General features: G+C 43.8%; 1 long non-coding RNA gene across 1 annotated transcript; it reads left to right on the forward strand.

Moving 5' to 3' along the window:
- The first annotated feature begins 1,555 nt into the window (after nt 1–1,555).
- LOC110743050 lies at nt 1,556–5,773 on the forward strand. Its single transcript, XR_002521443.2, has 3 exons — nt 1,556–2,659; nt 4,308–4,437; nt 4,913–5,773. It is a non-coding gene; the product is annotated as an uncharacterized LOC110743050 (long non-coding RNA).
- Nucleotides 5,774–23,322: the final 17,549 nt, after the last annotated feature.

Below are 23,322 nucleotides of genomic sequence, written 5' to 3' on the forward strand. Positions count from 1 at the left end.
GTATAAACAGTCTAGTTCTCTGTCTTGTGTGTGGTAGAGATTTATGGTTCCATAAGAAATTAGAAAATTGATTTTCCATCTTGCAGAGAGGGGCAGAGAGGGTTCCCTCCACTTCCTCTAGGGTCACAGAAAGGTACTGATGCATCCTTGAAGAGTAGAAAGCTAGGCTGGTTACTTTTTGAAAATCTCTTTGTAGATGTGATGGAAATGAATTTAGCTATTTTTGAAAACAGTCTAATCGGAAACTCTGGGCAAATTAAGGCCAGAAAAAATCCTCACTAAACACTGAACTAGAACTGTTGCTTATTGCACATCCTTTGACACCACGGTAGCCATAAAATGGCTGAGCCCAAAGGCTTAGACGTAACGTAAAGTCAGTTTCTCTTCCATTGCCTTTTCTGTTTGGTGTATTCTGTAAGTGTGCAGGAAACTCTGTGCTCCATCCGTATGAATTTACAACCAACGAGGCTGCTGGACGAACCAGCAGGGCTTTATTTGTGAACCTCTGAATTGCTCCTTCAGGCTCACTCTGTTGCAGGTGTCGAGAGCTCTGTGGGTCACTGCGGGTCAGAGAGCTGTGCTCCCAGCACCAATGGAACTCATGAGCACTTCCGTTTCCTGTGTGAATGGGGCAAAGGTCATTCACAATGTCCTACCAGGTGGGATTCAGTCAGTTGCCATTAGACCAATAACTACCCATAAGCCACTGGCCCCCACCAGCTGTCCGACCTGTGGACAGGCAGCACTATTGCAGCGCCACTGTCATTGCTAGGTATCAGGTCAACAGTATTCCTTAATGCTGGGGGACGTGGGTGGTCCTGTCCACCTTCATACTTTCATTACTGGGAAATTCAGTGCTAAGGGTGTATTAGGAATAAGGTAGGAAGAGTGAGAACATGTAATGAATCAGGAAGCAGGAATCAGAGAAATAAACATGAGGTCATGCTGGTTAGCTATTATTACAGCACTTTTTTAAACCACAAAATGTACTCGTGTGTACATGAGGGCCAAGAAAGTCAACTAGCATCTATCAAGCAACAACTTGGATCATGATATTGAGTTGGATGTGGTTGGAAGTACATTAGAAGTGTCTCAATTCTGCCCGTCTTTTAAGACCCAACATATGTACTCTAGCTTCTGAAAGCCACCAACACAAAGAGAACCCTCCCTTACCTGACCCTTCATTCTATTTATTCTCTACCACAAAAGTTGCACACTTTTTAAAGCCATAGGACTCTTTATTAAGGACAAAAATCTGCAGAAACCAATATGAAAACCAGATATAAGAAGAGGCGTTCTGGCTTGGTGCAGTGGCTCATGCCTGTAAATCCCAGCACCTTGGGAGGCCAAGGTGGGAGGATCGCTTGAGCCCAGGATTTCAAGACCAGCCTGGGCAACACAGTGAAACCCAATCTCGACAAAAAAGAATATTTAAAAAAAATTAGCCTATAGTGGTGGTGCACTTACAGTCCCAGCTACTTGGGAGGCTGAGTTAGGAGGATTGATTGAGCCTGGGAAGTCAAGGCTGCAGTGAGTTGTGATCATACCACTGCACTTCAGCCTGGATGTGCAGAGCAAGACCATGTCACACACACACACACACACACACACACACACAAAGAGGGGTTCTGGTAGATGCAAAGTGTGGCCACCTGGGCATCTCTCTATTGAAAGCCTGAGAAACCCTAGGGTACCACAGAACACAGTTTGTATAGAACAAACTGTCTGTATCATTTACTTGGCAGTTAATCATACATTGCCTTGTGTTTTCCATGATTCTTGTAGATTTGCTAATTAGATTACAAATTTCTAAGGGGCAAAGATTCAAATGAAAGACAACAGAATCAGCAAGAGGTGGGAGTTGAGAGATGGAGGTTCTGTGCCTGGCACCAGCACTGTCCCTAGCTTGCAGATCAGTTCATTCAGTGTGCTGGGCCTGTGAGGGCTGAACCAAACAATACATAAGAAATGTAATCATAATTTCCCGTGGTCCATGATAGTCCTAGTTTACAATTGCTATGAAACAAATGATTCTTTAGAATTGCTATTGCTCTCAGAATCTCCCATTGTGGATGATCAGTCACATGCTCTCCCTCTCTCGAAGGCTCTTTCTTATTCATGATGCTACGTGTGTGCTGCCCCCTATCCACTCACCCCACCCTAGGATCTAGCACAGGGAAAAGGGTATAGTAAGGACTCAGGATTTACTACATTAATTCAGGATAAGACATGATCATCACCTTAAAGGAGCCCAAAACCCAATTTAGAAGGTGATGAATTATATGGATGAAGCTTCTAGAAATCAGTACAATCCAGGGAAAGGGGATAATTTGCAAGACACATGGGAAGGGCCACAGGTAGATCCCACGTTTTCAGAACCATGGGCAGCCATTCATTTCCATCAGAGCACATTAAGATTTTGAACAACAGAGTCAGGGAGAGAGGCCACATGAGGAATGGGCAGGCAGGCCACCTCGTGGAACATGTGATTGGGGTAGTTACAAGGTGGTGAGTGTCGGGGGCACAGCCTGGCCCTGGTTGGCTGTCTTGCTGGCTGGCAGAACTCCATGGAGTGAGGCAATCGGCAGAGATCCAGGCAGGCAGTTGGTGTCAGTGAGGTCCATATGTGGATGGGACCAACAGCAGTGTGGGCAGCACGGTAGGGGAAAGCCAGGCACTGGGTCCTGGGAACCCCCCAACCCTGAAGAAAGGGAGTACTGAAGTGAGAACAGGGCACCGAGGTCTAGTCAGGGACTTTCTGAAAGTTGGGGGAATGTGGAGGCTGTCATTTGGGCCGACTTGGCTACACAGCATGCTGGGATCTCAATGGTGGGTGAGCACTGAAAGAATGAGCTAAAAATTGGCAGTGACCAAGCAAGAGGGATTAATTTGGTTTTTGGCCCAGCCCCAAGGAAAGAAGCCAGCTGTCCAAACCACAAACTAAGGTCTGACACGGGCTGGTGCCAGTGTTCAAATCTGCCAGCAGGGGCCCGGTGCCTGTGTCTCCTGTCAGGCAGGACCAGGCAAAATTGCAGGGGCAAATCCCATGAGCTACGGTAGGTCGCTGGACATGGCAGGTCTTACCTAGGGCGATGGTTATTGTGGCGAAGGCTGAATGAAAGCACAGACTGAGAGTCAATGTTGAGTCTTCGAGAGCAAATCTAAAATTGGGTCATCAAATGAGTTTGACTGAGAATAAAGTTAAAGAGCTTGATGGGAAAACATGAAACTAGGAAGCAAGAGAAGAATGGAGGATCCAGGTATATAGGATACCTCCCAAAGCAGTTTCAGAGCAAACTATAAGCTTGTGTGTAAGCACTGTATATATATATATACACACACACACATATATATACACACATGTGTACATATATTTACACGTGTGTGTATATGTGTGTGTGTGTGTGTATATATATATAGTGACCTTATAGGTAGTAGTCCCAAGATGGGCTGACATACATGTGCTTGAGCATTAAAGGGGGACTGATAGGAAGCAAGGCAATAACACACAACCATCTCTAGGTAGCGGTCATGCATGTAGTCAAGCAGGAGGGGGTTCATGGTTCTGGGAAAGTCCTGGCCAACTGACTACAAGACTCCATCTAGCAACTGGAGGGACCAGGCCCAGCCTCCAGGAAGGGGAGGTAGGCAAGGCCCCAGGAGGGATATGAGGTCTTCAGCAAAGTAACCTGGGGTCAGGGCAGAGTTTCAGTCGCAGAAATAAAAGTCAGGACCCAGGGCAGACACATAGTCACATAGACAGGGCACATACATGTGAGGGTGAGATGGGAAGCTGGAGTTTGCTGGACCCACCCCAGATGTAACTGATATTGGCCAGGGGCAGTGAGACTTTGGGGTGGCAGAGTTTGATCTATACTCTGGACTTGACTAATTGGGGTTTAGTCTTGATGCTGCCATTTACTGACTGTGAGACCATCAACTAGTTAATCAACATCTCTGAGTTGTGGTTGCCTTATTTTTAAGATGGGGATAACAACATGTACTTGGCAAGGTTGTTGTGATGATTCAATGATGCAACGTGTATGACGCGCCAAGCTCAGTGCCTGGCACCATCATAGGTGCTCCATAAACAGAGCTATTACTATCATTAAGACTAAATCCAAACCACACCTGCAGGGAGGGAAGCAGGGATGGGGCTTGAAATACACTGCCAGGCTGGGCTGGATCACCAAAGTAACTAGGGGATGCTGAGCCTGGGTGTGCAAGGCTGGATGGTGCTGGGAGAGTCAAGGACTAGGACTGGACTGGGTCCTGTGGAAAAAGCAAGGGCTATATTTCCCAAACAGAATGTCATGTTCAGAGAAGGACCAGCTGTGAGGCGCCGATTTACCGTCCTTTTTCCGGTTCGAGGAGTACTAAGCCTACAGGCAGAGTCCAAACAGCCTTTGCAGAAACAGGAAAGAGACACAGGATTAGGTAACAAATCAGCCCATTGTGCAAAGAGTCAATGCACCCTGTCATCCAAAACTTACCCTCTCTCCTTCATTCAGGGGCAGTGCTCCCCAAAATTTTACCATCATATACTAATTTCTTTTTTTTTTTTCCCTTTGAAATGGAATCTTGCTGTGTCTCCCAGGCTGGAGTCAGTGGCGCGATCTCAGCTCACTGCAACCTCCGCCTCAGGCTTCAAGCAATTCTCCTGCCTCAGCTTACTGAGTAGCTGGGACTGCAAGCCTGTGACACCACGTCCAGCTAATTTTTTGTATTTTTAGTAGAGACAAGGTTTCACTGTGTTAGCCAGGATGGCCTTGATCTCCTGACCTTGTGATCTGCCTTCCTCGGCCTCCCAAAGTGCTCGATTACAGGCGTGAGCCACTGCGCTTGGCGTACCATCATATATTAATTCAAGTTAAATATTCTTGTCCGAAGGCCTAATTGTTCTAAATGTCAGTGTTGCAGGATGTAGGACAAATCGAGTCACTCACAGTTTGTGTATCCAGGCCTTGGTCTGCTGAGATGCCTACAACTCACCAAGAGGACTTATGGAAGCATGGACATTTCCCAGGCACAGCGCAGCTGGTGAAAGAGAAGAAGAAGCATCTGTAGGACTTTGAAGTCTTGGGAAGGAATTAGGAAAAGGTGGAAGCTCACAGAGTGTTTGTTCTCCTCTTCCTGCTGACATTGGCAGGGTTTCATGGGATCTAGTTTATACATTCAGTTCTCTCTGTGGCATAGAAGGTCTTGAGCAGCTTGAGAACCAGCAGCTGGTTGTGAGGACAATGGTCTAGAAAGGGAGAGGGACACTGTCTGTACGATTTCCTCTCCTTGGGGCTCAAGCATCTGATGCAACCCTCTTCCTTGGTCTCCAGACTTCCCCTAAAGAAGCTAATACCTGTAATCCTTAGCTATAAAGCTAGCTGAGGTAGCTTTGAATTTAGGTGTCAGTGCCACATTGGAAATGCATATGTGTGATTGGCTTGCAAAGGCAGAGTTTTTGTTGTTTTGAGACAGGATCTCACTATGGTGCCCAGGTTGGCCACGAACTCCTGGGCTCAAGTGATCCTCCCACCTCAGCCTCCTGAGTAGCTGAGACTAAAGGTGCATGCCACTGTGCCAGCTCAAAGGCAAGTTTTTTTTTCTTACCTGTGTGGTCCAATTCAGTGGCCCTAGCCGTGTGTAGCTGTTTCAAATTGAGATGTGCCGTAAGTGTAAAATATACAACAGAGTTCAAAGACTCATTACAAAAAAGAAAAAATAATGTGGCTGAATGTGGTGGCTCATTCCTATAATCCCAACACTGGGCCAAGGCAGGAGGACTGCTTGAGCCCAAAAGTTCTAGGTTACAGTGAGCTATGTTCATGCTAATGCACGCCAACCTTGGTGACAGAGCAAGACCTTGTCTCTAAAAAACTAAATAATAATAATAAGTAAATGGATGAAAGAACATGAAATGTCTTTTAATAATATTGTACATTAATTCCATGTTGAAACAATATTTGGGATATGTTAGGTTAAATAAAATATATTATTAAAATGAATTTCACTTTTAAAGTTTTTAATGTGACTACTAAAAATTTTGAAATTCCATATTTTGTATTATAATACATGTTTTGTATGATAACATGTAATATAGATAATATGCAATATAATATACAATGTAATACTTATTATATTTCTGTTAGGCAGCACTGTCTTAAACAAATTGATGAGTTTGTTTTGCCCATGGAGCCCCCACTCGAAAGGTCTGGCCACTCCCATGGTGACTCATCAACCTGGTGGGTACCTGACCTTTGGCTAGTCGCAAAAGATTCAGCTCATCTGGGGAGAGGCAGGGTGATAGCCCCAGACAGCCAAAGATAACTGGACAATCCCTCTATCCCTGCTGCTGGAATCTTTTAGATTTAGAAGTGCTGTCTCGCTTCATGTCAGACACACAGGACACTTAGGCGGCTGAGAATCTCTCCAAGCCTTTGTCTGCCCATCACCAGCTAATGGCCACTGCCTGGTTGTGAGGAAACAGAAATTCTTAGCCTCCTGTTTTTCACCTGTTGGTACTCTGGAGGGACAGCATTGCTATTAAGACACCTTATGTTGTTTTTGCCTTGGTAAGTTCGAGGCTCTGAATTAAGACTCTCTCATCTGGATCAATAAACCTGCTCTAGCTCCACCTCAAAAATGCAAAAATTACCCCTTTGTAAGACTCATAAAGGCACAAACCTCACCTTGTTTCTTTAGTCATTCAAAAAATATTCAAGTAGCATCTACTACTGGAAGAGAAGAGAAGAGCTTACAAGACAGACATGTGGCTCTGCCTGCCAGCAGCCTTCCAAGAGTCCATCGCTTCTTCCTTCTTGAAAACCTTGCTTCACTTGGCCTGTAGACCTTCCTTTATCTCACTTTGTTCTTTCCATCTTCCTTCCTTCCTTCCTTCCTTCCTACCTTCCTTCCTTTCTCTCTCTCTCTTCTTTCTTTCTTTCTCTCTCTTTCTTTCTTTCTTTCTTTCTTTCCTTCCTTCTTTCTTTCTTTCTTTTCTTTCTTTCTTTCTTTCTTTCTTTCTTTCTTTCTTTCTTTCTTTCTTTCTTTCTTTCTTTCTCTTTCCTTCTCCTTCTCTCTTTCTCTGTTTCTCTCTTTCATTCTTTCTTTTGAGGGAGAGTCTCACTCTGTCGCCCAGGGTGAAGTGCAGTGGCCCAAACTTGGCTCACTACAACCTCTGCCTCCTGGATTCAAACGATCTTTCCGCTTCAGTCTCCCAAAGTATTGGGACTACAGGCGTGAGCCACTGCACCCAGCCAATAGTTTCCTAACTGATCTCATTGCTATAATCCTTGTCTTCTTATATAGCCTATTCTTAGGTCAACTGCCAGAGTGATCCTTGAAAAATGTAAGTTATAGTAAATCACTCCCCTCCTCAGAACTCTCCAACAACTTCCATGTCTCTCTGAGTGAAATATAAAGTATTTACTGAGTCTACCAGCCCTCATACACTTGCTCTCTCCAGTTTAGCCACTCTGGCCTCCTTGCTTTTCTCAAACATGCCAGCCAAGCTTCTCCCACTTCACAGCCTTTCAACTTACTGTTGCCTCTACCTAGAAAACTCTTGCTCCAGATAACTGCATGGCTTGGCTCCTTACATTCTTCAGGTCTCTGCTGAGATGTCACCTGGGGGAGACCTTTCCTGACCATCTCTCAGAAAGCAGCACCCTGCACCCTACCTTTCTATTCCCTTATCCTGCTGGATTTTTCCTCCTGGTGCTCATCTTCACCTGACATGTTGTACATTCACTTGCACGTTGACTGTCTGCCTTCATTGGAATGTCAGTTCCCTGACAACAGAGATTGCATCTTTTCATTCATTGCTGCCTCCCAGTATTTGCTACAGTGTCTGGCACATTGTAAGTGCTCAATAAATATTTGTTGAATGCATGAAGGCCAAGAAATGGTTCCTTTGTAAAGATGATAAGAGGCAGACAATAAACAAGTAGAAGAAAAACTACGTATCATCACCAATTGTGGCAAGTGCTGTGAGAAAACCAAGAGATACAGTAATGGAGAGCCTGCTTTATGTAGATTTTCCAGGTAGTCAAAGGGGAGTTTCTGAAACAAGTGACATTCAGGTTGGGATGAAAAGGAGGAGATAGAGCCAACCCTGCAAATTGTGGGAGAAGACAATGCTGTGGGGCAGGGAAAATAGCACATTCAAAAATCCCAAGGCAGAAATGAGTTTGATGTCTTCAAAGAATTGAGAGGGCAGGCCCAGCGCGGTGACTCATGCCTATAATCCCAGCACTTTGGGAGGCCGAGGCGGGTGGATCATCTGAGGTCAGGAGTTCGAGACCAGTCTGACCAACATGGCAAAACCCCGTCTCTACTAAAAATTCAAAAAATACCCCGGCATGGTGGCAGGTGCCTGTAATTCCAGCTACTCGGGAGGCTGAGGCAGGAGAATCACTTGAACCTGGGAGGTGGAGGTTGCAGTGAGCTGAGATCACACCACTAGACTCCAGCCCAGGCAACAAGAGCTAAAGTCTATCTAAAAAAAAAAAAGAAAAAGAAAAAAGAAAAAAAAAAAAAAAGGATTGAGAGGGAACTAATGGGGAATGAAGAAAATGACGTGTGATGTTGAAGGGGTGTTTAGGCCAAATCATAAAAGATCTGGTGGGCTATGGTAGAGTTTACATTTTCTTCACAGTTTTGTCTAAGTCTGGACCTGTTAGTAGCAATTTGAGGGGAAAATCTTAGATGGTATCCAGATGGTGGAATCTGGGTTTCTGGACCATTAACTTAAGCTTCTGCATAAAGTTTCTTAGATAGAAATAGAGTGGCCTTCACAAGGCCCACAGACTGATCCTCCTACAACAGGGTTTCCAAGACAGTAATTCCTGTAAAAGAAACAACAGCCTCCTCCCTCTATTAGAGCAGGTCTGCAACACTCCAACTCTTCTGTTATGTGGTCCCTCTTTCATTATGTAGCTGGCCTGATCTCCAGCTACAATAAATTGTCCCAGATAGCATTTCCAATCCAGTGGCCTGGTCCCTATTCTCTTTCCTGCATTTTCGTAGCTACCTGGGGGCTTTTGCTTGTGTTGTTTCTCTGCAAAGAAATGTCCTGTGCTTCATCCACATGTCTAAAACCCAGCTCTAATTCTAAGGTAACCATGAGATCAGGTATATAGGCCTAGGTCATGATCTAAAAGTTAGTTTATTACTATGGTAAGCTGGATAATGGCCTCCCAGAAAGACTTCCACATCCTAATCTCTGGAACCTGTAAACTTGACTTTATATGCGAAACAGCGCTTTGCAGGAGTGACTAAGGGTTGTGACTTGGGGAGATCATCCTGAATTATCTGAGCGGAACCTGAAAGCAATCACACATGGTCTTACAAGAGGAAGGCACAGGTCCAGGTGTGGTGGCTCACGCCTGTAATCCCAACACTTTGGGAGGCTGAAGCAGGCAGATCACCTGAGGTCAGGAGTTCGAGACCAGCCTGACCAACATGGAGAAATCCCTTCTCCACTAAAAATAAAAATAAAAAAAACAAAATACAAAATACAAAAATCAGCTGGGCATGGTGGCATGCACCTGTAATCCCAGCTACTCGGGAGGCTGAGGCAGGAGAATCACTTGGACCCAGGAGGTAGAGGTTGCGGTGAGCCAAGAGCGTGCCATTGCATTGCAGCCTGGGCAACAAGAATGAAACTTCGTCTAAAAAAAAGAAAAAAAAAAAAAAAAAAAGAGGAAGACACAGAGAGAACCCACAGACAGGAAAGCAGAAGGCAATGTGACCACAAAGGCAGAAACTGGAGTGAGGCAGCCACAAGCCAAGGAATACCAGCAGCCACCAAAAGCTGGAAGAGGCAAGGCCCAGATTCCCCCCACCAGAGCTTGCAGAGAGAGTGAGTGTGACCCTGCCCACACCTTGATTTGGGCCAAGTGATCATGATTTTGGATTTCTGGCCTCCAGAACGGTGACAGAATAGATTTCTGTTGCTGTAAGCCACCAAGTTTGTGGTCATTTGTTGCAACAGCTACAGGAAACAAATGCAGTTACCTTGTCGTGTACCTTGGCATCTGTACTTCATGTCGTCCTTATTACTCCCCTGTCGGCTTTCCTGCTGAATTGCCAGGTACAGTTGGCACTCCGTATCTAAGGGTTCCACATCCACGGATTCCACCAACCTCAGATGGAAAATGTAGTTAGAACTGGAAGGGTTGTGTTTGTACGGAGCATGTACAGAATCTTTTTCTTGTCATTATTCCCTAAACAACATAGGATCAAAACTATTTACATGACAATTATGTCATATTAGTATTTTAAGTAATCTAGAGATGATTTAAAGTATACGGAAGAATGTGCATAGGTTATATGCAAAAACTACACCATTTTATATTCAAGACTTGAGCATCCACAGATTTTGGTATCCTTGGGAGTCCTGGATCCAAGGATATCGAGGGATGACTGTAGTTCCTGCTCTTAATTAGGTTCGATCAATATGTCATAAAAATTCCCAGAGAAATGAAATTACAGGTCAAGGCTATGAAGCTAACAGGGGTATCTTGGATCCTGGATCCAATCCTCCAAGGATATCAAGGGACGACTGTAGTTCCTGTTCTCTTACCCTTCTTAATGTTATATGTGCTCATATTTACTGCGTGCTGGTTTCACAGGTTTAGGTAGATATTTTATCTTTCCCACTCTCTTCATTTTAAAGTCACATTATCACGTCAGACAGGCTCCAGGCAAATAAATTCTTGGTAGCAGCATGTGGGATAGATCCTGGTAGGCAGGCCTGGGAGCCAGAGAGACCAGCTAGGAGGCCAGGTCCGTGATTCATAAATGAGGTGATGGAGGTGTGGACTAGTAGGTGGTTTTAGCTGGTTAGTTTGTTCTGTTTTTTGAACTTTGGTAATCCTAAGTGCCTGGAATTGTGATGACTAAAGGCAGAAAACAAAGTCCCCCCAGGCATTACTGTGCCCAGGGCATAAGGGACCTGAAATGTTAGAAAAGAACTGATAGGACTTAATAGCTGAATGGAATGAAAAAAATCGAAGCACAAGGTTTTAAGCCTGAATCACTGAGAAAATAGTACTTTTTATAGCAGCAGAAAAATTAGGAAGCAATGAGGGTTGTAGAGAGAAAATTATGAATTCTTTATTTGAAATGTTGAATTTTAGGTGAGATGAAATAACTACTTGAAAGCCGTCTCCCCTGGGAAGTTCCCCCCAACCACATATCCAAGTCTGAAAGTCTGATGCTTCCAGAATCCCCTGGTTATGCCTTTTTTCCAAGAACTGATAACCCTATATTATGAGTACAGGTCTATCTACTTTTCCATCTTCCTGACAGTCTGAGTCCCTTAAAAGATGAGATTGTGGCCAGGCATGGTGGTGGCTCACACCTGTAATCCCAGCATTTTGGGAGGCTGAGGGGGGTGGATCACCTGAGGTCAGGAGTTCGAGACCAGCCTGACTAACATGGTGAAACCTCGTCTCTACTAAAAAAAATACAAAACTTAGCTGATCGTGGTGACGCGCACCTGTAATCCCAGCTACTTGAGAAGCTGAGGCTGGGGAATCGCTTGAACCGGGGAGGCAGAGGTTGCAGTGAGCCAAGATCGAGCCACTGCACTCCAGCCTGGGCAACAGAGCAAGACTGTCTCAAAAAAAAAAGAAAAAAGAAAAAAAAAAAGATGAGATCGTGTCTTAATAAATCTCCAGCCTCAAATATACTACCTGGTACCTAGGAGATGCCCAATCAGTAAATTTTCAATGAATTAGCAAGCAGGGTTGAGCTCAGACAAGAGGTCTAGGCTGGAAATGAAGATCTTGGGAGTTTCCTTTCAAAAGTGAGAGTTAAAGTCATGATAAATAGCACCACTGAAAGAGACGACAGTTTGCTCTGTCATTAACTGAGTTCCTCAATAATAGGAAATAGTTCTAGCTAAGTAGATTTTTAAAACTTTGGCCTAAGAATCAGGTGCCAGGGATCAATATCTGAATAAGGAAGAAGACAGGAGTCCGAGACTGTCATCTCTCCAGGGCTGTCATGAAACTAAAAGTCATTTTTCATTTACCAGCCAGTTCAAGGTTCAGTCATCCTTATCAATGTGGTCACGCAACATTATAATAAGCATCGGTCAGAGGCACAAAGATGTTCTGCATGTGATATTTCTGACTTCTGGGTACGTGTACTTATATTTTGTGCCATATCAAAAATCGGTCAGGTGGGAAACTATAGAGGGAATATACTTTTTTTCTTGGATATTGTGACTTCTAAAAAGCTGCCAAAGACATGGGAGGATTCCTTAAAATATATTTCAAGGCACTACTTTAGAACTCTCTTTCTTATATTTCTAGCTAGATCCTTTTTACACATACCCCTTGTAGGCATCAGGGCTGGGGTCAAATTCTTTTGAATGTCAAAAAAGATTGATAATAATCCTGGCTGTTTTAGATACCACTGTTAGCGTCATAGCCTTGACCTGTAATTGAATTTCCCTGGGAATTTTATGATATATTGATTGAACCTAATTAAGTCAAGGACCTGCTCTCCATTATCTGCCTTCACAGCCTCTACACAGAGCCATTCAATCCAAACAACATTTAGTAAGTTCCTAATAAGTACGAAGCCCTGTGCTGGGCCTCTGCAAAACATGAAGATAAATAAGCTGTAGTCACTCGTTCTTCAGCAGTCCAGTCTTGGAACAGTTAGGGTGCATACACATAAACTTGAACACAAGAAAACTAACGCAAACACTCTAGAAGAAATGTACAGACCTACAACCTTGGCACAAAGTTGGCCATTAATTACTGGGTGGAAATGGTGAAGACTGAAATTACTTGTTTGAAATTATAATGACTCATTCTACACACTTTCAAGCATTTGTTCTTTAAACAGAGTGTAAGGAATACTGACTCACTTGGTATTACATACCCCTGTCATTTCCTTCATAATTAATCCAGGCACATTCTTCTGGTAACCATCATTCTTGTTTCTCCACTTCTGGAGTTCCCATTTGAACATACATGGGGTTGGGGGATAATCTCCTAGGGTATGCAGGAACATTTTTAGGATGACCCTGGGTAACTTTTGTTTCCTTAGCTGCAAAATCTCTTTTTCACATTCTCATTACTTGATTGCCAGTTCCAATAGGTCAGCTCCATGTTGCCCTGAAACTCTGGGCCACTGAGTTTCAACATTCTTGTGTGTGACTCTCCTTTCCACAGGACTTTCCCTAGTACCTTAGCAAAGACTGTGTAGTGCTGAGTTAACATACTTCACAATTCTTTCCTGTTCCTTCGTCATGAGAGACACGAATGTTCTTACAAATCAACTACCATCAAGGCTCCAAGCCAGGTATTTAAGAATTGGATGAACCAAACTTTCATTTTTAAATTAAATTTAATTTTTTTTTTAAGACCGGGTCTTGCTCTGTTGCCCAGGCTGGAGTGCAGTGGCACCATCATTGCTAGCCCGAAATCCTGGACTCAAAGGATCCTCCCACCTCAGGCTCCTGAGTGGCTAGGACTACAGGCACATAACACTATGCCCAGCTAATTTTTTAATGTTTTGCAGAGACAAGATCTTTCTATGTTGCCCAGGCTGATCTCAAACTCCTGGCCTTGAGTGATCCTCACACCACAGCCTCCCAAAGAATTGGGATCACAGGCGTGAAATACCGTGCCTGGCCACAAACTTTTAAACAGACATCTCTGACCGGGAACAGTGGCTCACACCTGTAATCTCAGAACTTTGGAAGGCTGAGGGCAGGTCACTTAAGTTCAGGAATTCAAGACCAGCCTGGCCAACATGGTGAAACTCTGTCTCTACTAAAACTACAAAAATCAGTCGGGTGTGGTGGCAGGCACCTGTAGTCCCAGCTACTTGGGAGGCTGAGGCAGGAGAATCGCTTGAACCCAGGAGGCAGAGGTTGCAGTGAGCTGAGATCGTGTCACTGCACCCCAGCCTAGGTGACAGAGCAAGACTCTGTCTCAAAAAGAAATACATACATAAATAAAATAAATAGACATCTCTCTACCTTAAGTTTTGAGAAAAAAGAAATAGGTTTGAGGAAAATACAGCTATTTCCTTAGAATATCATTTGACATACTGCTATCATATAACTTCAAGGTAAATGGTATTAGATTTGTATATATGTGTCTGTATATATGTATAGATGTGTATGTATGTGTATCCATCCTAACGCCTATATATACAATGTGTATGTGTGTAAACTTGTAATTTTACACTTCATGGTTATTTTCAGAAACTGCACCCGTAATTAGAGCAGACTACAACCAGGCACTAAGTGCTTTGATTGCATCATGCAGACTTCCAGACTTAAACTGTATGTGTGGTTAATTTAGAAAGTGATCACCATGCTTTCCCTTTGCATAGTAGCTTGAGAAAGTCACTTAATCTAAGACTTTGTTACTTTTACAAAATGAGAATGATAATATCTGCCCTTCAGAGCTTTCAAGGTGATTATGAGGAGCAAATAGGATGATGTTGGTAAAATTGCCTTATCTAAATGAAGGGAGTTGTGATTGTTATTCAAGCATCTTCTAGACCTTTGGGGTCCTGTGCCTTTTGCAGACCATCTGGCAAGTTAGCCATTGAGAGCATTGAAAGTAGACTTCTTTGTGTCTTTCCATTAAAATTACATGTAATCTTGGACCCTAAAACATCTAAGACCAGAAGCTAGTCCTCTCAGAAAATTCTAGAAACTTACCTGTCACTTATTTATTCAATGAGTGTTTTATTAAATGTTCCTCTGTGCCAGGCATAGCAAGAGACCTTGGAGATACTAAGACAAATAATTGACAGTCCCTGCCTCCCGTCTAGCAGAATATTGGCTTGGAATCTAACAGAAAGAAACAAATCAATCAATAAGATGTTATAGGCACTAAATAGAGGCATGTGTGGAGGAGAAACAGCAGAGAGGAGGGAGTGGTTGAATCTAGCAGTGGGTGGGAGTATGCTGAACTTTGCTGATTGCCTCCCTAACAATCATGCTTCCCCCTTCCCCACACCACCTCCTACTACATCGACTTGAAAGTCAAATACCGTACTCCCTCTCTCACCCTTCCTAGCAACTAAACATGCATGTGACATAGAAGGATTCAATGTAAGTGTGTTGTGTAACAGCTGGGTTGTTTCTGGGAAAGTATTGCTTTCTTAATAAAGGACTTGTGACTGTGTTTTTCAGACATAGCCACAGCAATATCTCCTACCCTATGTGCTCTTCTCATAACGTGCTCTTAAAACTCCCCCTCTCAGCTGGGCTCGGTGACTCACACCTATAATCCCAGCAATTTGGGAGGCCAAGGTGGGCCGATTGTTTCAGCTCATGAGTTTGAGACCAGCCTGAGCAGCATGGCAAAACCCTGTCTTTACAAAAAATAGCCAAGCATGGTGGCGCGTGCCTGTAGTTCCAGCTACTCCGGATGCTGAGGTGGGAGGATGGCTTGAGCCTGGAGGCACGCCACTATGCCCCAGCCTGGGCGATACAGCCAGACCTTGTCTCAAAAAACAAAAACAAATCCCAAAACTTCTACTTTTAAAAGATGGGGTCAGGCTGAGTGCAGTAGTTCATGCCTGTAATCTGGCATGGGAGGTCAAGGAGGAAGGATGGCTGGAGCCCAGAAAGTGAAGATTGCAATGAGCTGAGATCAGCACTGCACTCCAACCTGGGTGACAGAGGAAGACTCTGTCGAGAGAGAGAGAGAGACAGAGAGAGAGAGACAGAGAGAGAGAGAGAGAGAGAGAGAGAGAGAGAGATAGAGAGAGAGAGAGAGATGGAGTCAGTGTCCTCTTTCCTCTTCCTTGACCCTGGAGTGAACTTTATGATTATCTTAGCCAGTAGAGTGCAATGGAAGTGACAACGTGTGACATCTGAAACTAGATAATAAAAATTCCATGCATGTCCACCACTTTGTTCTTTCAGAATACTTGCTTCTGGAATCCAGTAGCCATGTTGTGAGGAAGCCCAAACTAGCCCGTGCCAAGAGACCACACGGAGAGGCCACATGCAGATGTTTTGAGTCCCAGCCAGTAGTTAGCATCAACCAGACATATAAGTGAGAACATCACTCAATAATTGCAGCCCCAGCCCCTGAGTCATCCTCAGCCTTTGAACCTTCCTAGCAGAGACCCCAGACACTGTGGAGCAGAGACAACCTTTCCCTACTACACTCTGCACCAATTCCTGTGCCATGGAATCTGTGGACATAATAAAATGGTTGATGTGTGCCACTTAGTGTTGGGGTGGTTTGCTTCACAACTCTGGTAACTGGAATATAGATGTGGCTGGCATTACCATTTCTCCTTTCTTCCAGCCTGGATTCTAGGAGCTGGGCAGGGGTATGAGCAGAGACATCTTACCATCATGTGGTAAAAGCGTGATGTTGGCTTTGATGTTGTTGATTTGCTAAACCAACACCCACAAATGTTTATCTCCAGGCCTCTTGGAATACGAGAGAAAAAAAAAAAAAACACCCTCTTGTTTATTTAAGCCATCCTATGCCAAGTTATCTGTTACTTGTAGTTAGAAGAGCCCCTGCTGGAAAGATCTGGTAGATCTGTGAGGGATAAAACTTGATTTTTAAAATGTTAATGAATGTCTAATCAGAATAAAAGTAGAGATAGCAATTATAGCCTACTCTTCTAAGAAGTTGGACTATGAAGAAAATGAGAGAAACGAATTAGTAGCTAGGGGAATCCTAAGGGCAAATTTTATAGTCTGTGAGGAAATATCTAGTAGAACCAGAAAGATTAAAAACTGGAGCAACAATAACCTCAGCAATTACTGGTACAGTTCAGCCCTGTGTTGGCCCTCCTGTCTTCAACGAGTCTCAAAGACTCCCTTGGAAATTTTCAAAGCAGGGCTGGCTTCATTGGCTTGTGATCTGTACAGCTTCACAGGGTTCCTTGCTTAGCGGGATCCTGTATTTGATTTAATGCTCTGCTGTCACTGTCTTGAAATTAGTAATTTTTGAACAAGGAGCCCTATGTTTTCATTTTGCACTAAGTCACATAAATAATGTAATCAGTCTCACTTAAAAATGTTTCTGCTTCCATTCATGCGAAGATGTTGAGAAACAACTTGGAGGCCAGGCATGGTGGCTCACACCTGTAACTCCCAGCACTTTGGGAGGCCAAGGCAGGAGGGTCACTTGAACCCAGGAGTTTGAGACCAGCCTGGGCAACATGGTAAGACCCAGTCACCATGTAAAAATTTTTAAAATTAGCCAGTTATGGTGGCACGTGCCTGTAGCCCCAGCTACTCACCGGGCTAAGGCAGGAGAATTGTTTGAGCCTTGGAGGTCAAGGTTGCACTGAGTTGTAATTGAGCCCCTGCATTCCAGCCTGGATGACAAAGTGAGACTCTGTCTCAAAAAAAAATAAATAAAAATAAAAAAATTTAAAAAATAAAAAATGGAGAGAGAGAGAAAGAAGCAACTTGGACTTTGATTACCAATGGATCTCAGTCTTAAAGTCACTATATTTTTCCGACTTTTTAAATTCACAAGGCCCTTGGGTCCCTTGAATTTATTCTGTGTATTTGTGTAAACCAGCATAGCCATTGTTGTTGGAGGTCTACATTCTTCTGATTTTAAATAACATGATATATGTCATGCATACAGTGATTCTTGAACAGCATAGGTTTGAACTTATGTGTGGGTCCACTTATTTGTGAATTTTTTTTTCAATAAAAGTATAGGGTGTGTCTGTCTCTCCTGCTTTCCCTTCCACCTCTTCCACCTCTTCCAGCTCTTCTGCCTCTGCCACCCCTAAGACAGCAAGACCAACCCTCCTCTACCTCCTCCTCCTCAGTCTACTCAATGTGAAGACAACAAAGATGAGGAACTTCATGACGGTCCACTTCCACTTAATGAATAGTAAATAGATCTTCTCTTTCTTACAATGTTCTTAATAACATTTTTTTATTTAGCTTACTTTATTGTAAGAAAAAAGTATATGATAATATAACATACAAAATATGTGCTAATTGACAGTTTATGTTATTGGTAAGGCTTCCAGTCAACAGTAGGCTATTAGTAATTCAGTTTTTAGGGAGTCAAAACTTATACTCAGGTTTTCAACCGAACATGGGGCTGGGGGTTGGTGCCCCTAACCCCACCCAGTGTTGTTCAAGGGTCAACTGTACATATTCTCAGATGGACATTAAGACAGCAGCCTTTCTATTGGGGAAATTTTCCAGCCCTGCGGAATCCTGGGCTAGATTATTGCAAACCGAGTTAGACTCCTTATTAAAACCCTACCATTTCAGCCTGTGTATACTCCACCCACCACCTGTATCACAACAGCCAATCACACTCACAGAGCTGTGTATCTGTTCCTCAAGAACTATGCCACACATCACCCAGATGATTGGGCAGCTTGGCAGCCCACTACTGACTAATACCTTCCATATGACCAACTAAAACATTGCTTCCATAGTAACTATGGCTTCTCCCAGCCATTCTTTCCACCACCTACCGCGGAATTACAATCAGGCCTATAGCATAAGCTCCAGGTCAATCTCTGGCATACAATTCATGGGGCAAAGACTTGGTATGAGGTCTCTAAAAAAAATGCAACTAACTAAAGGAGATCCTTTATACATAGAATGGCCTTGGTTGCTCTATGATATAGTTCGGATATTTGTCTCCACCCAAATCTCATATAGAATTGTAATCTTCTATATGCTGGAGGTGTGGCCTGGTAGGAGGTGTTTGGATCATGGAGGTGGATCCCTCATGGCTTGGTGCTATCTTTGGAATAGTGAGATCTCAAGAGATCTGGTCATTTAAAAGTGTGTGGCACCTCCTCCCTGCACGCACACTCTCCCTCTTGCTGCTGCTTTTGCCAGGTGTGCACCTGCTCCCCCTTTGCCTTTCGCCATGAGGCCTCGCTAGAAGCCAAGCAGACGCCAGCACCATGCTTCCTGTACAGCCTGTAGAACCATGAGCCAATTAAACCTCCTTTCTTGATAAATGACTGAGTCTCAGGTATTTCTTCATAACAATGCGAGAACAGCCTACTACAGTATACTTTTTACATCTAATCTCTCTGGCTGTCCAGAAGGCTTCAAGATGTCTCTCTCAGGGCATGAGTGGCTAAAAATGGTCAAGTGAGTGAGAGTTCATCAACTTTCACTGAGGTGGACAAACTAAACAACATCTGTTTCCTAGGTTGAACTTACGAGAACCCAGGACTTTCCCCATTGTTCCCCACAGACATTTCCTGAGGTAGGGTAAGCAGAATGTTCTGCATAGCCACCAGGTATATGCCATAATTATAGATTTGGAATTCCAGAGGCAGAGTTAATTCTCTTTCTATAGACAAGGTGACTGGGTCTCCACCTAGCTGAGCCGTTTGCAGTCCCACCAAGAGCGAAAACTAGGAACGGGGGTGGGAGGTGTGTTGGGTGGATGGACCACATATAATGAGAGTGTAGTTAGAGAGACAGGGGGATGGTAGTGGATGTCCATGATGGTGTCTATGGCTCCTTCTCCCCCAGAAATAAGATGGTAGACCATTGCCAAGCTCTCTCATCCTCCCCACCCGTGGGCAGGAAAATGCTGGCATCCCCCAGTGGACCTGGCTGTAACTGGCTCTGGGCTTGGGATGAGGCTGATAGTTGTTTTCAGCAAATGAGGGTATGTGCTGTGGGTCAGGGACATTGAAACAGAAACTTGGCCCTTCTCCAGTCACCTCTCCCTGTGCTAGATGGATTCATGCCTGCACTTTTGTTAGCAGGACTCGACAGCCTTTTTATTTGTTTGTTTTTTCCTGTAGTCACTAAAGCATTTGGGACTTTTTAAAAACATACATCCCCCTAGGTTCCCCGCTACCCATGAGATGGAGTCTCACTCTGTCGCCCAGGCTGGAGTGCAGTGGCACAATCTTGGCTCACTGCAACCTCTGCCTCCCGGGTTCAAGCAATGCTCCTGCCTCAGCCTCTCAAGTAGCTGGGATTACAGGTGGGTGCCACCACGCCCAGCTAATTTTTGTATTTTTAGGAGAGACAGGGTTTCACCATGTTGCCCAGGCTGGCTGGAACTCCTGACCTCAGGTGATCCACCCACCTCGGCCTCCCAAAGTGCTGGGATTACAGGCATAAGCCACCACTCCCGGCCTTAAAAAATACTTTTTAAAAGAGCAATTTTAGGTTCACAGCAACCCAGAGAGGATGGTACAGAGATTTCCCTTACACCCTCTTCCCTGACACATGCATAGCCTCCCCATTATCAACATCCCCACCAGAGTGGTGAATTGGTTACAACTGATGCACCTACATTGGCACATCATCATCACCCAGTATCCATAGTTTACCTTAGGGTTCACTCTTGGTGTTGTACAATCTATGGGTTTGGACAAATGTGTAATGACATGTATTCACCATTGTAGTGTCATAAAGAACAATTTCCCTGCCATAAAAATCCTCTGTGCTCTGCCTCTTCATCCCTCCCTCCCCCAAGCCCCGGGAAACCGCTTGTCTTTTTATTTACTATCTCCATAGCTTTGACTTGTCCAGAATGTCATGAAGTTGCAGTCATACAGTATGTGGTCCTTTGAGACTGGTTTCTTTCACTCGGTAAAATGCATTCACTTTTCCTCGATGTCTTTTTATGGCTTGATGGCTCCTTTCTTTTTAGCACTGAATAATATTCCATTCCCTGGACATATCATAGTTTATTTATTCACCTACTTAAGGGCATCTTGGTTGCTTCCAAGTTTTGGCAATTATGAATAAAGCTCAGTGACCATTTTTTTAAAATAAATTTTTGTATTTGTTTTTAATGACAAATAAGAGAAATACTATCAGAAAAATAAAAAGTAGAAAATGGAATTCTACTGACCCAGAAGGAAAAGCCACTAAAAGCCATAGGTATTCTGTAAATATCCTCAGGACCGCTTTCTGAGTCCACAATAGAGAGACCTTGTGGTTAAATGCCTACATAGCGTGGCAGTCTGAAGTCACTGCAGCGCAAATATCTTGAAGAGACACATCATGCACAGGTATACTTTAAAAATCTTCAATTTCCTCTCCCACCCACTGTCCCACACTCAACTCAACTCTTGCTTCTCAAAACCCCTCAGAAAATATCCTCCTCCAACCCTAGCCAAGGTGCCTCTTATCTTTCTCCTCCTTCTTTCCTCTCAATTCTCATCAGAAAAGCCCAAAGGAGTTCCTTTGGCAAGATAGGTCTTTCCACAGAGAATGAGGGAGAAGAAGTAACCTACTGGGCAAGGTTAGAACTCTCTTTTGCAGGTGGAGAGAGGGGGAAAGTGAGAAATCATTTTCTTGTCTTATATGTGAATTTTCTTTTTTTTAGAAGGACTTTCGCTCTTGTTGTCTAGGCTGGAGTGCAGTGGTGCAATGTTGGCTCACCGCAACCTCTGCCTCCTGGGTTCAAGCTCCTGCCTCAGCCTCCTGAGTAGCTGGGATTACAGGCACCCACCACCATGCCCAGCTAATTATTTTTAATTTTTAACAGAGACAGGGTTTCTCCATGTTGGTCAGGCTGGTCTCAAACTCCTGACTTCAGGTGATCCACCCACCTCAGTCTCCCAAAGTGCTGGGATTACAGGCATGAGCCACCACGCCTGGCCTATGCATCTTTTAAAAAGTGAATGTCTTGGCCAGGCACGGTGGCTCACGCCTATAATCCCAGAACTTTGGGATGCCAAAGCGGGAGTTCAAGACCAGCCTGCCCAACATGGTGAAACCCCGTCTCTACTAAATATACAAAAATTAACCAGGCGTGGTGGCGGGCACCTGTAATTCCAGCTACTTGGGAGGCTGAGACAGGAGAATTGCTTGATCCCAGGAGGTGGAGGTTGCAGTGAGCCAAGATTGTGCCACTGCACTCCAGCCTGGGCGAAAGAGTGAGACTCCATCTCAAAAAAAAAAAAAAAAGAAAAGAAAAGAAAAGAAAAAGAAAAAAAAGTGAATGTCTTTTACAACAATAGTTTTTGTAGGGTTTCATGTATACCATGGTATAAATAAACTGTAATTTCTTTCACCAAACTACTGTTTAGTTTATTTTCAACTTTCACGTATACGGTAAAGTCTGTGATAAATTTCATTGTTACCTAAATCTTTGCACATATCCACTATTACCGACCTAGGATACATCTCCAAAAGTAGAGATTCTGGTACATTACTTAGTATGTTTTTGGCTACATATTTAAGCAGCGGCTTAAGTAGCCTACAAGTGTATTTATAGGTGAGAAAAAGTCAGAGCTAGCATGGTGATTCTGTTCCGTGGTGGCAAGGACTGAGGTTCTTATCCCATAGGTCTCCCATTTCTAGACATTGCTCTTATCTTTCTGATCTATCACAGTTTTATTCCAGACAGCAAAACAGGGAAAAGGAGGAACAACAGACTACACGGCCCTGCCCTTCAAGGGCTTCACCCTGAGGTTACACACATCACTTCTGCTCTCGTCCCAGTGGCCTGAACTTTTTCATATACCCATTCCTGGCTGCCAGAGGAGCTGGCAATATAACCTTTTTATTCTGGTAGCCTGGCTAAAAATTCTATTGCCATAGAAGAAGAAGTTAATGAGCACCCCTATTTTTAAGGTTTTGGATATATATTCCCTTATCAGTCTGCAGGAAGATTGTAGCAATTTACACTTCCATCACCCTTGCCAACACAGGACGTTTTAAATATCTTGCCAAACTAATAAGTGAAGAAAATTACCATCACACTATTTCATTTTGCATTTAATTTCTAGTGATGTTGGCAACATTTTTTTTCTCCTGAAATAAATGTTATAAGTGGCTACAACAATTTATTCTGAATTCGGGGTTAAGTGGGAAGTCCAGATTTCAAGATTAAACACTCTAATCTCGAAATGCACACCATTATCCAGGGCTATTTTGTTACAGACAATTCCAATCATGGTTCTCAGGGGTGATTCCTTTCCCTTCACCATGTATGAACTTACTATTGTCAGGTAGGGCTGCCCGTGGGTTTTGTTATTCCAAAGACGTGCATGGTATGTCTACGTGCAAAGGCAGCCTCCTTGAGGCTAGGGGGAGATTACTCAGACCTTGAAGGGACTGCTGCTTCTCATTCCAGCTAGACTAGGGTCACTGCAATATTTGTTCATTTGGTGGTGCAGGTCACCCAGGACCACCAATCCTAAATCACACTAGATAGCCTGAGCCAGGTCCACTAGAACTCCTGCCAGGTCTGGAAGTTGTCCCCTGTATCTGTCAGAAAAACTAGGTCATGCTGGGGTAACAAAAACTCCCAAATTTCAGTGTCTTAAAACAAGGAAGATTTTGTTATGTTTATATTATTGTTAATCTTGGGTAGGTGTCACCTTTGTCAAAAGATC

Source organism: Papio anubis, chromosome 6 (genome assembly GCF_008728515.1).
Source record: "Papio anubis isolate 15944 chromosome 6, Panubis1.0, whole genome shotgun sequence".
NCBI lineage: Eukaryota > Metazoa > Chordata > Mammalia > Primates > Cercopithecidae > Papio > Papio anubis.